Source organism: Macrobrachium rosenbergii, chromosome 57 (assembly GCF_040412425.1).
Source record: "Macrobrachium rosenbergii isolate ZJJX-2024 chromosome 57, ASM4041242v1, whole genome shotgun sequence".
Classification (NCBI taxonomy): Eukaryota; Metazoa; Arthropoda; class Malacostraca; order Decapoda; family Palaemonidae; genus Macrobrachium; species Macrobrachium rosenbergii.
In genome coordinates, this window is record NC_089797.1 from 9,540,395 (window position 1) to 9,551,849 (window position 11,455).

General features: G+C 34.7%; 1 long non-coding RNA gene across 1 annotated transcript; it reads left to right on the plus strand.

Moving 5' to 3' along the window:
• Positions 1-7,358: 7,358 nt before the first annotated feature.
• LOC136836917 (uncharacterized) lies at positions 7,359-10,718 on the plus strand. The gene is made up of 3 exons (XR_010852500.1): positions 7,359-7,497; positions 7,735-7,785; positions 10,162-10,718. It is a non-coding gene; the product is annotated as an uncharacterized lncRNA (long non-coding RNA).
• The last annotated feature ends 737 nt before the right edge of the window (positions 10,719-11,455 follow it).

Genomic DNA, 11,455 nt, shown 5'->3' on the forward strand with positions numbered 1-11,455 from the left:
ACTTTTTGATTTGGCTTTGTAGACCTGTGGTCTCGATCGATCTATACTATATATATATATATATATATATATATATATATATATATATATATATATATATATATATATATATATATATATATATACATTATGTGTGTATGTATATATTTATACATTATGAGGACAAATGATTATAGAATTTCATATGAAGGGTATAAGACTTGAGTTGATGTGAAACAATGTATTACATTCCATTTCTAATAAATCATATATTTTCCATAGTGTGGACTCAGCTGCAATCGTCGTTAAATATGCAAGATCTTAATAACTTAAATTACAGATACATATTATTCTTATAATTTAGCTTCTCCTTTGCTCTAAAACAATTACTTTAGAGTTCTTTTAAGAATCTAAATATATTTGTTTCAAAGTGTTCAAAAGTAAAATAATTTGCTAGACATAATTACAAAAATCATTTGTTCTTCCAAGTCAAGAGTTATTCTTGTTCAGTATATTTTTCTAATAAAATTAGGCGTTATAAAAACATTTTTGTCCTTGGGAAAGCCATATTATACGTATACCAGCAATAAATTATTTAAAAAGTTCCATTCAGTTTTCTGTAAAAGAAAATTATTGTGCCGGCTTTGTCTGTCCACACTTTCTTCTGTCCGCACTTTTTTCTTTCCGCCCTCAAATCTTAAAAACTACTGAGGCTAGAGGGCTACAAATTGGTATTCTGATCATCCATCCTCCAGTCATCAAACATACCAAATTGCAGCCCTCTAGCCTCAGTAGGTTTTATTTTAATTAAGGTTAAAGTTAGTCATAATCGTGCTTCTGGCAACGATATAGGATATACCGCCACCGGGCCGTGGTTAAAGTTTCATGGGCCTCGGTTCAAACAGCATTATGACTAAACCATCGAAATATACATCTATTGTCGGTGGCCTTGATTATGCACTGTAGCGGCTGTAGAGAAAACTCGATTGCGCAAAAGAAACTTCGGCGCATTTTTTACTTGTTTTATCTAATATATAAGAAATCAAAATCATAATGAGTCTCCTTTGATATTTGAAAAAGATCCTTTGTAACATCTTCAGTCTGAAAAGTATTCTCACCTGAAGATAATTCCGAATTGACAAAAGAAGTTGACTGGAAATGATAATACCCTTTCTTAAGGGCATTTCACCTTTGGGGGAAGAATGTGGTTGCCATATGCGTGAGGTAGAGTATATCCTGTTCCTATACAATTGCTCCACATATATATATTTATATATATATATATAATATATATATATATATATATATATATATATATATATATATATATATATATATATATATATATATATATATATATATATATATATATATATATATATATATATATATATATATATATATATAATCATGAAGCTACAAATGTTGCTTAATATCAAATTCACGCTACCTCGGGGATATCAGTGGGTAGACCGTCGACTGAAGTCGCTGGATAAGTAACTGCATCGAGGGATCGAGACCCGGCAGTACCAATCCATTTATCACTTGTAAACTCTCCTTCGGTGATAATTCCCTATCGGGGATATTCCCGAGGTAGCGTGAATTTGACATTAAGAGACATTTGTAGCTTCATGATTGTATATAAATCACGGTGTGATAAAAAATTTCATATATATATATATATATATATATATATATATATATATATATATATATATATATATATATATATATATATATATATATATATATATATGTATAGCAAGATTTTCTAACGATTTCAGAATAAGATAATGATAGGTTAAACCCGCCCCCCTTTTATGAATAATAAATTATATCCATTCAGAAAGATATAACACTCGACCTTTCTTCCCAAAATTTTGCCAACGCCACTTTGCTCTCTCAGTTATTTGTTCTGCTCTTGATCTAGTTCAAAGCTATTGGTCGATTCCCTAATGAGAGTAAATACTGAAAGCTTTTTTTTTTTTTTATCTTTAAATGAGTTCACAGACTGCGGCAATAGTCATTAATGATGCTTTGATGGAAGACCAGTCGTCCGCTATGATTATACCTGCTTTTATTTATTTATTTATTTTTTTATCCGGTCTTTTTAGTTGAAGAAAAATAATTTGTAAGTATATTTATAATGATTTGATCATTTTTTCACTATGAAAGTAAGAATAGAAATTAAGGGTCAGTAGTCATTGCATCCTATGATAAAAGAAAAAGGATTAGTATTTCTTATTGAATCAGATATATTCCAATCATGCACTAGATAATATTATGTATATGTGTTTTTATTTGGGCAATTTTTACTAATACTTCATTGTAAAATTCCACCTTTAAATGTTGTAGGTTTAAAGTTTCACTGAGCTGAGAAAACCAGAATTTTCTTCAGTCTATATTATTGCTGTCTTAGGATTTTCCTCAAAATTTTAAAAGAGTTAGATGATAGTGCAGAAAATCAAAGAGCGCAAGCCATCAAAATATCATATATTTTAAATACTCATTTTATATAGTTCTTAGATTTTTTTTCTCTTATACTCTAAAAAAAACACATTCATGATTTCGCCCTGTAGAGGGCTAATACAGCCAGTGCACCTCATGCGGTGTACTGTAGGCATTACGAAAGGTTCTTTGCAGCGTCCTTGCGGCCCCTAGCTGCAACCCCTTTCATTCCTTCTACTCGACCTCCACTCATATTATCTTTCTTCCATCTCGCTGTCCACCCTCTTAAATATTTCTTAGTGCAACTGCGAGGTTTTCCTCCTGTTACACCTTTCAAACCTACCTCTTTCCTTTCGCTGAATGACCTCATAGGTCCCAGTGCTTGGCCTTTGGCCTAAACTCTGTATTCAATTCAATTCAATTCAATTCAATTCAGTTCAATTCAATTCACTCTTGATTTCTGACTTCCAAGTTTCGTTTTCATAAACAGCGTAAAACAGTTTATTGCTTTCAGGGACTAAAAATACACAGGTGACCCCTTTCTCCTTTGCAAAATCTTCCATTCTCCATCTCTCCAATACTATTGTTTGGAATACTTCTCCATCTTCAGTTTAGGTTATTTTCGTCTCTTTCCACAACAATTGTCTTGCATCACGCGTCATTTGCTGTCAAAAAATTTTACGCCCACTAGATGAAATGTGAAGGATATGACGGCTTAACTCTGGAACGACCAAAGCGGTCACTTTGAGCGGAATTTCACTTTCAACCGTATTTATTTTCTGTAATTTTTTTTCCTACCAATCATGATTCTCCATTACTTTTTTTTTTAATTCTCTAGGATGCATATTGAACTGAAAGGAAACTAAATTTAGCTTTTTGCTCTACGAGATATCATGGCCTTTAAACCTTCAACGACCCAACAACGGCCATTGTAACCGCTGGTCTGTATGGGGAGTTCAGTTAGTTATTATGACGTGGGTATATCGTGACCCATTGTCAAGTATATCATGATTAGTCATTTAGTCGCTGCTGAGGTTAAATACAGTGAAAAATGTGACCTCAAATCGCTCGCTTTGGGGCATGTAAAATCTGACATCGCTGACTACAAATATCATCATCTGATTTCGGTGGTCATCTTACAGTATATCTGACGACGAGGAAGAAGAATCGTATATTTCGCAAGCTGAAAGCTCATCCGCATCTAATGAAGAAGCCGATGATGAGAATGGTGGCCGGTAATAAAATCACAGGAACAAAATTAACAGAAAAAAAAGTCACAATTTTGGCTAGGAAAAAAAAGCACATAAAAAAAGTTACAGAAAAAAAGTCACAATTTGGCCAGGGAAAAAAGTTCACAGGAAAAAATCACAGAAAAAGTCACAATTTTGGCTAGGGGAAAAAAGTAACATTAATTTATGGTGGCAATTAAAGCCATTCTAGTAATAAAACAAAATATTTTGGTTCTTTCCTAGAGAGTGACCCCCAAGGGTTTTCGGGGGTCGTTATCTAGGACTAATATTTCTTGGAGGTCATTATCTTTAAGATATTTACAGCCTTTTTTCTGTGTTTTAATGGTAATCCCAACGGGCTTGTACTAATCACGCCGCAAAGGTGGATACATACCGGGTTAAAACCCTTTGGGGGTCACTATCTAGGAAAGATTGTCACTTTTTTTCCTGTGACCTTTTTTTGTGACTTTTTTCCTGTGACTTCTTTTTTACCTATGACAATAATAACGCAATACAAAGTGGGTATACTTTTGATGAAGAAGAAAATTAAATAGGTGGGGAATGATTCGTGGGACATATCAATTGAAGAGGTGTATGCGACAACAGGCATTTCGATGCTTGAGGAATTATCGCTAAAGGACAGCCAGTGTAACAACTCTGATGAAAACCAAGTAAGAAATGCGCCGACGTTTCTTCGGCGCAATCTAGTTTTCTGTACAGCCGCTACAGCGTATAATCAAGGCCACCGAAAATGGGTTTAACCACGGCCCGGTGGTGGCTATCCTATATAGCTGCAAGAAGCACGGTTATGGCGAACTTTAATAACCTTAAATAAAATAAAAACTACTGAGGCTAGAGGGCTGAAATTTTGTATGTTTGATGAATGGAGTGTGGATGATCAACATACCAATTTGCAACCCTCTAGCCTCAGTAGTTTTTAAGGTCTGCGGGCGAACAGAAAAAGTGCGGACGGACGGACAAAGCCGGCACAATAGTTTTCTTTTTAGAAAACTAAAAACTTGGCGACCCCACTTTTCAGTCAAATCGTTTTAAAGCAATTATTGGATTTCTTAGAGTTGGGGTCAGGTCAGCAAGATCCACTCGATTGCAAACTGATAGATATGCGTTGATTTGTGAAGTTTTGGAGAAATCTGTCAAAAACTGTATTGTTTGCTATAGACTCCTCTCCCCTCCCCAAGAATATAATAGTGGATAAGCAGTTATACGAAATGTAGGTGCCCTACATTCATACACTATACTGCCAGCAAACCACACAAGTTCAGTATTAAGTTTTGTTAGCGGCTGATGTAAATTCAAAATACATGCTCAGTGGATTTCCATATCTTGGTAAAAACCACAGCCTTCTTGCAAATCAGCCAATCTCCGAATATGTTGTTCTGAAGTTAATAAAACCGTAAATGGGAAGAGGAAGAAATGTGACAACAGGTAATTTTTTCACTTCAAAAAAACTGGCTGAAAAATCACAAGTTACAAAAGCGAGTCTTGTGGGGAGGGTAAATCCTATTCGAATGGAGATTCCCATTACATAAAAAAAAATTCCCATGACGATCTGTACAGCAGAACAGTGCTGAAAAACAATCAGTACACTCTGACAGTGTATCAGTGTCAGCCAAACGAAAATGTACTCCTACTTTGTAGCGTTAGCACAACTGTAGACACTGGAAATGATGTTATTTCAACAACCTAAAAGGTATAAATATATGTATACCGATAAACCGTCGCTATACTGACGATAACGACTGTCAATAGAAACTGGAATGCGGCGGTCACCCGACAGTGCCGTCGTTCCAAGGAAGAGGGACTGTTATTACCTGTTGTTATGAAGGCCAGGTTTAGAAAAAGACTGCTGTTCTAATTAATCTTAATCTTGTGATTACTTTGAATACATGTCTTATTTCAGTTCAGCAAACAATATGTCAGTGTACCAAATTACTGTATAATATTTTATCTATTTCAGGTTTGATAGTAATTATGTCAGTTTTTCTTGAGATAACTGAGGAATCTTATATTACTGATTACGTCAGCAACTTTATTCAATTTCCTTTCTAACAACTAATTGTACGGTCCAATGAATCTGTTGGATGTTTTAACGCCAGCGAAAATTTGTTTCACTTGATAGAAGTTCATTTCTACTATAATGTGGTTCTGATTCAATAAGCTTAGGTCCCGTTGCTCTGTGGTTCTTAGCCACGTAAAATAAATACCATCCTTTGGTCCATCTAGGAGAGCTGTTAATGCTCAGTGGTCTGGGTTTTCTAAGATATACTTAACATCTTTAAGAATAATTATACCATCATTGATGTTTTAAATACGAAAATGTATGTACTTTATTCAATACATGTACTGTACTGTCATTTTGACTTTCTGTCGTTCTAGGTATGTATACCATTGTTGGTCCATCTAGTGTTAACCTAATTTCAGAGCAGACATTTTGTAATATCATTGATGAAATACAATTTATTATTCACAAAATGATGGTTCAAGGCATAAATGTTGTTAATTCGACTGAGTTACCTAACAGAAAAATTAAAATTTTGGTTATTTATATGAAAAGTCACAGGTAAAAAAAGGTAACTTTAATTTATGGTGGCCCGTAATAAAGTCACAAGGGAAAAATTCACAACATTTCTTGGGGGTCTTTATCTTTATGATATTTACAGTCTTTTGTTTATGTTCTCATGCAAATCCCCAACGGGATTGTACTTAACAAACACAAAGGTGGATACATACCGGATTAAAACCTTTGGGGGTCACTATCTAGGAAAGGTTTTTGTGACTTTTTTTCCTGACTTTTTTTCCTGTGACTTTTTTTTACCTGGATTCAAGTTACATCAACTACTGCAAAAGCCAGTACTTTAGTACTTCTATCTTAAATCATTATCTTGAACTTTATTAGTAAAATTTCTGCACTAATATCTAGGCTTAAGTTATTAACATAACGCAAAAACAGAAATTTTGCCAAATTTACATTGCATCACTTCAGGAACTCCAGTAGAATTTCACTGGTTTTAAGTACTTATATGTGGCAATTTTAAAATTATACCAAGAAATGGAAATTTGAGGCCCACCACCATTAGTTAATTGCAAAAATAATCTCTGGATGTAACCAATAATTTTGAAACTTCACGACTGAACGAGATTCATATTATTGGAATTCTCTGGCCATAACGAATTTTTATACATTAATTTTGTAAAATCAAGTAGCAGAACCTCACAAAGTCAGGGTGAACTATTAAAATTATTAATTAGCAAACTGAGAAACTTTCCTAAGAGAATAAAATTACAGAATATCACATATTCTACTCATACGAGTTCCAAATTACCTTTGGATGTAAACAAGTATTTTCTGTTAAAATCTCTCCGGCTTAAAAAAAAAAACAAAATTAAAACACAAAAGTTCAAGTTTTTACCATTTACATCCATTTAAGGTTTGTTATTCTAGCATTAATTTGAGTTTAAAGACAAATAATGCATCTGAAGCAGCTTTCTCCATAATCAAATAAAGAGAATTTCCACGTAAAAATGAAGATATTTCAGTGGTAAAAATTTTCCGTACGCCGTGACTTTCTAACCGTCGTTTTAAACATTCAAACGCAACTTTTTCTCTTCCTTGAACGCAGACCTGAGCGCTTCCTCAGTCTCCCCTGCTCCAGAGTCCTTGCTGACGGCTGGCCAGCTGGGTTCGCGGGCAGTTGGTGGTGTTTTAAGTTCAGTCTTTAACTTGCTGTTTCTTGGTGTGTGTGTTTTATTGCTGGCCATGTGAGAATCGTGACGCTATCGGCTGTAGTTGGAGAGTTCACTGGGCTGTTGTTTTGTGAAGGTGAGTTAGTGTTCTTAAGGAGAAACTTTTTTTTTTTTTTTTTTTTTACATTAAAAATAGGATTAAAAACGTTTTTTTTTTTTTTTTTTATATTAGAAAATTGTATCATAGTAGTAACACGTGGTTTCTAGAATATATTAAGCTGGATTGTGTTAGTGTTTGAGGTTTTATTTAGTTACGTTAAAGTTTGTGTTTGAGGTTGTGTTTAGCTGCATTAACATGAGATTTTACTTTCAGGGCATCGTGAATTATTAATCGAACATCGTGTGGGTCAAGTCTACGCTTAAGGTAAAGTGAAGCTTTTAAATTTTTCTATTCGACGGGGTTAAAGTCAGTTGTGTATCATTTAACATGGGTTCCAATAGATTTTCACTTACTTGGGGTTTTGAAAGATTTTTCGTATGGGTAGTTTGAAGGGATCTGTTCGAGGTACTTTAAGTTTACCGTTTCTTCCAGATTTCTATCTGGGGAAGTTAGTGATTTGTGAGGCAAACTAATTTTAATCTAATTTTAATCTGGGTCAATCTTGGGGAGTTAAGTGTTTTGTGACGTAAACTATTTTTCAGGATGACTTGAAGCCTCGAATAACGAATATTAGTAATTTCAATCTTAATTTTAGTGGTCTGTGAGGTAAACTATCTTCTAGGGAGAAAATTTATTTAAATACTTTTATCAGATGGTAACTAAAACTGGCACGCACGCTTGACACTTGGTATTAGTTTTGTATTGCATTTGTTTTTAATTAATTTATAACTTTTCTGATTTTGGGTTTTTAATGTTTGTGGCGTTGTGAAGGTTCTAGCATTTACTTGGCTACTTTATTTTACGAAGGTATAAATTTAGTATTGCAAGACTGCCTCATTGCGTTCATCTATAAGAGGATTACTTGGATACAAAGATTTCAATCCACGTTAATTGCGTAGACCCTTAAATTGAAGATATTAGTTATGGTTTTAGTTCGTTCATAACCATAAAACCAGTAATATCTAAGCTTCTGAATTTAAGTTATCTAATTTTTGAGTTTTCATTTGTATGTAAATTAACTAGCCCGTTGACTTAGTAAAATATTTAAATCAGTTAGTGTTTAAAGTTAATACTTTTTTTGGCTGTGGCTGTGCCTGATACATTCGTTAAGTCTTTAAGTATCCTTAAGATTAACTTCTTTAAGATTAACGTACTACTCTTTAAGGTACTCTAGTCAGTTTCTTTAATGTATTTTGACTATATTTTAACTATATTGACCTAAATCTTTAACTAAATTAGCAGTTAAAACTCTATTGATAAAGTATCAGGTACAGCTGTAGCGAGATATATTTTGATTACTGTTTAATATTGTACTTTGCTACCAAAAGTCCACCTTTGCCGGGGTGGCAGAGCCGCCTGTCAGGCAAAGGTGGACTAGGGGCATGCATGGCGGACTTCGGTCTGCCATGCATGTCCTGACTTTAACCAAAAACTAATTAGGTTCTTTTTCAAGTCTCAGCTTTAGGCATTTAGGGTTGTTTAGGACTTAGGGTTTCTTAGTTTATTTGGTTTATCCTTGGATATTTGGGGTTTGAGTCATAGGTTTTTTTTTTCAAAGCTTTAATTTGGCTTATCCTTGGGTATTTAGGGTGGGACCTAGTTTTTAGGGTTTCATGGAGTTAATGTTAGTTTGAGTTTAGAGGATGTCCGTGGAGGTTTTTTTAGGCTGATAATTGTAGATCAGTCGCTAGTGTGGTTTTGCGCGAGTGTGGTTGCGTGCGCGAGTGTGGTTGCGTGCGCGAGTGTGGTTGCGTGCGCGAGTGTGGTTGCGTGCGCGAGTGTGGTTGCGTGCGCGAGTGTGGTTGCGTGCGCGAGTGTGGTTGCGTGCGCGAGTGTGGTTGCGTGCGGGCTTGTTAGAATGAGATCCGTATGCGGTTAAACAGGAATGTCATAAGAGAATGTTCACTTCTGATAACAATGAAAATGGAAACTCTTTGGGTAGCTTATTAAAGGGTATATTTTGGTAGCCATTATTGCCATACAGTTTCTGTAACTTTACGAATTCTGATTTTCGGTAATTTCAGTATTGGATAATTGGTAATTGGGCATTAACATTCATATTGCTTCCCATTTTTATGGTTGGATTCATTGCAGTGGTGAAAAGACTCCCTCGCTCTCGCTAGCGTTAGGAACTACACGTTCAGTTCGTTTATCCAATCAGTGTTTTTTCTCTAATTCAGATAGAGAACTGAAGGTTCTTCGTACTCGCCTCCAGACACTGAAGACAAGACTGACATTACTTTTAATGTTTCATTCTGCTTGGGTATTCATTCTGCTTGGGTATCTTTGGTTCAGATTTTCATGCCTCTGAAGGTTGAGGCGTGAAGCAAACTCAACTGAATTTTCTTTTAACTTTATTGCTCTAATGATACCATACTTTAGTTCCATAATTCTGAAGGCTGTTCTCGGCCACAGAGGAGCTCATAATAACTAAACTTTGAAGATACTTTAGGAATATTGTTAAATAACATGCGGGAGTTCCTTGTCCATTCTTTGATATTTTCCTAGTGACAGGGGTTTTTCTTAGATATTTCCTAGTGACAGCGGCATGGAAGATAGTTTAATTTGTAAAGGCAGTTTTCTTTTTGTAACTAACTTTTGTGAAACTATTCTATAATACTTTTATCATGACCTGGACAGAGGCAGCTGTTGTCGATGGCTCGTACTTTGAACTGGACATCGACAAGTACTAGATGATCAGCCCTTTTCAAACTTCCGATGCGGCGGATTCAAGTCATATGAAACGTTTGTGGGGAAAAGAGGAACTTGAAGGAATGCTGTAATTCTGTAAATTGAACAAGCAACCACCTTGCAGGAGGATAGACTTCGATGTGTAGTGATGCGTAGCAAATGGAAAATTTTCCTGTAACGAAATTTCCCACTGACAAGAAACGAGGGTAGTGTTCCTGATAACTTAACAGGACGCGACCCAGCTTTCTCATATTTTGAAGGATTCTCCTGCCGGCTCCTGCATTAAGCTGCTTATACAACGAATACGAAGATTCCACTTTATCACAGAAATTGGTGTAATCTTATTCATATGGAAATAACTGAAAATTTGGTGAAGAATTTGACCTTGAATGACTTATTCCTGCGTAAAATCTAGAACTTTGTTCTCGAGAAAATGGAAAATAGTCTGATTTAGTTTTAGGAGAATGATTTTGTATTTTTGTACGTTAATAAAATCAATTGAGTAATTTAGTTTTGTCACATTAACAACTCTAGCATTTCTTTCAAAACCTATATCTAGGTTTGTGGGTTGTAAGTGGGCTGTGAAATCTAAAACGAGTAAACCTGAAGCAAATATTTACGGTAAGATTGTTTGTTGCTTTGAAGGTTAGTGCTCTGCATTTTATAAGCTATTCTTCTGTTAATAAAAGCACTACTTCACTAATAGGAAAAACTGTGGTTCAGACTACCAGAATGGACATTAATCTTAATGATGTAAAAAGTATTTAGGTAAAAAGTAAAGGTCCTAAAAAAACTAACAATTGAAAAGAAAACTAACAATTGAACCGAATATAGACTTTAGGCCAGAGGCAAAGCACTGGGACCTGTGGTCATTCGGCGCTGAAATGGAAATTGGCAGTAAACGGTTTTAAAGGTGCAATTAGAGAAAACCTCCAACAATTGCACTATGAATCAATTGTTGGAGGGTGGGAAGTCAGATTGAAGAAGGAATATGAAGGGAGGTACAGAACTGGTAATACGCACAATCTAGAGAAAAGATTGAGTAGCTCTAATCCCTGACTGAAAAACAAATTGTATTATGTTAATAATTACCAAATAAAATAAGCAAATAATAACTGTAACTTAGTACAGTGCTATTATAAGGCTGTATTGATTTATAAGGCTGTATTGATAGAGTAATCTGTATACTTAATTTTATAGTTGAGTAAGTTAGGTATATTAGGTGTATTACAGAATTTTATGT